This window comes from Capricornis sumatraensis, chromosome 15, assembly GCF_032405125.1.
Source record: "Capricornis sumatraensis isolate serow.1 chromosome 15, serow.2, whole genome shotgun sequence".
Taxonomy (NCBI): Eukaryota; Metazoa; Chordata; class Mammalia; order Artiodactyla; family Bovidae; genus Capricornis; species Capricornis sumatraensis.
This window is the reverse complement of record NC_091083.1, coordinates 69,490,880-69,493,834: the sequence shown is the minus strand read 5'-3', so window position 1 is coordinate 69,493,834 and position 2,955 is coordinate 69,490,880.

Sequence of the window (2,955 nt, the reverse complement as noted above, 5' to 3'; positions counted from 1 at the left end):
GGGTCGCTGAGGGTAGGACACGACTGAACGACTTCACTTTCACTTTTCACTTTCATGCATTGGAGAAGGAAATGGCATCCCACTCCAGTATTCTTGTCTGGAGAATCCCAGGGACAGAGGAGCCTGTTGGGCTGCCATCTATGGGGATGCACAGAGTCGGACACGACTGACGCGACTTAGCAGCAGCAGCAGCAGCCGGCACAACTGTGAGAGAATAATTATCTCTTGTTGAAACCACCCAGTTTGTGGTACTGCATTATGGCAGCCCTAGCAAACTAATACAGATGTGCAGGTGCTTTGAAACCTGTTAGTATCAGTATCCGAATGTGAAATATTCCCAGCACGGCTGCTGCAAGCACAGCTACTTCCTTACTCTCTGGAAGCTTCTGGAGGGATCCAGCTGAGTCTTACTCATCTCTGCGCCCTGCCTGGCTTCATTAGCACCACAGCACGATGGAGAACTCTGCGGCATGCTCCTTCTTACCCATAACATCTCTGCAAGGCACACTGCTTGCACAATGAAAGAGAAAAAGTTGCAAAAAGCATGGTGTCTGCTCTGAGAAACATTTCCAAACTAGATGAACACGACGGGGTGAACCAGTTTGAAGTGATTAATTATAGCTGCTATATTGAGTATTCACCAGGTGCCCAGCGCTTTACATATATCAATATTCTCCCAGCAGCTTCCCTGTAAGGCAGGTATTATTATTCTCATCTACAGGTGAAGAAAAGTAGGACCAGAGAAGTTAAGCAACTTCCCCAAGGCCCCACAGAGATGGTGTGCATAACCACCGAGCTACCTAACCAAGCTGTTCAAGCCAGATGGGCAGTCCAGGCTTGAGTGCTCTAGGATGAAGGGAAGGATCAACAAGGAACAAGGTATCCAGGAGGGCTTCACGAGGAAGGTGGCTCAATGTGTGTCGCAGATGTGTGATAAAGCAAAGATGGTAGAATGTTAAGTGTAGAATCTAAGTGGTAGGCATAGCATGTGCTGTACAATTCTTTCAACTTTTTTTTTTTGTATATTTGAAATTTTTCACTACAAAGTTGTGAGTAAAAAAGAAACCATCTTGGAACGGGACACCTCAGCCCCAAACACCTCAACTGATCCCACTTGGAGCAGAGGTGAACCTCTTGGCCCAACCTTTCCCAAATTCCTGACCCACAAAATCATGGATGGATATTTTAAGCCACTACATTTTGGGGAATAGATTACAAAACTTCTCTAAGCAGATCTCTTTTACTTTCTATCACAGCTTCCTGCCTATTTCCTTTATAGCATTTATCACAAGTTGTCTTCTGTGCTTGTTTCTCATCAGTCTCTCCCCCTCTAGGATATAAACTCTATCTCCTTTGTTCACTCCTACCTCCCAGCAGCTAGCACCCTGCCTGGGGTACGTGTAGGTTTAAATGAATGTTTGTTGAGTGAGCAGGACACAGAGCTCTTCTGAAGAGTACTAGAAGAGAATGTGGAGTTCACAGAGTCAGGGGAAAACTGCTATTTGTCTCTTGGGCTGCCCCAAATCTGAACCCCCATTTGTGGGAATCCCAAGAGGTAGGAGGAGACAGGACCCCCTCACTACGGCAGATGGATGGGATGGACACACCCTGTCCTCAGTCCCTGCTGGAGCAAAGATGCTGAACTTAACCACGACCAGTCGGAAGCCCCACTCCAGATTCTGAACCTGAACGCAGGAGTGCCGGCTCGAAGGGCCCCAGTCTAGGGCCTTGTTTGGAGCAGGTGGATCCTGGCCACACCTGGCCTTGGGTGGTTCCTGCCTGAGCACCTTCAGTCCTGCCGTGTTCCATTAACTCCTTCTCTGCCCTTAGGTTTGGCTCCAGCAAGAAACGAGGAATGCTGAGTGTGGTGCATCCTGGTGAATCCAGAATGTATTTTATGTATTTTCCTCCAAATGGGGAGGACATACTTTATGTGCCAGAAAGGCAAGGGACACATTCATCTTGGAGCCAGCAGAGCCTAAACAGTAGTGGAGGCTCATCATATTCTGGACTCTTTCTCTGGGCCTCTAGGAGCCTTCTAGCAGATAACCAACTTTGATAGTTCATGGCCTGTGCTCTTGCTTTCTACAAGGTGTTAACTTGAACTAAAGGCTAGATTTCACACTTGAGTGTCTATAAACCCATGGTGGACTTCCCTGGTGGTCTAGTGGTTAACACTCACTTGTCAGTGCAGGGGACATGGATTTGATCTTTAGTCCAGGAAGATTCCATACGCTGCAGGCCAACTGGGCCCATGCTCCACAGCTGCTAAGCCTGTGCTCCACAAAAGGGAAGCCACTGTAATGAGAAGCTCATGTATCACAACTAGAGAATAGACCCCAATCATGGCAACTAAAGAAGACCCACACACATCAATCAAGACCCAGCACAGCCAAAAATAAATTAATTCATTAAAAAATTATAAACCCATGGTTTGCTGTTGTTGTCCAGGCACTAAATAGTGTCCAACTCTCTGCAGCCCCATGGACTGCAGCACACCAGGCTTCCCTGTCCTTCACTATCTCCCAGAGCTTGCTCAGAATCATGTCCATTGAGTCAGTGATGTTATCTAACCATCTCACCCTCTGCTGCCTTCTTTTGTTTTCAGTCTTTCCCAGTATAGAGGTCTGTTCCAATGATGGTTATTGGTCGTCAAGGCCAGCTCCTCGCATCAGGTGGCCAAAGTACTGGAGCTCCAGCTTCAGCATCAGTAAACTCAGACCCTAATACTGTGCTCTAGGATATTCCAGGAGCATGTCTGCTTCAGAGGAGGAGAGGTTCACCCATGGGCTCATTAAGTATTCACACAGAACTTCCATCAGAAGGTAGAGTACACATCAACACCACAGAGGGTTTGCCCTTCCCAGGAAAATCCAAAGGCTATAACTTGTTCTTGAGACCCCAGGTTCCCCACAGTTTTGAAACCTGAAAAGTTTTATCCAGCAGACATTCACT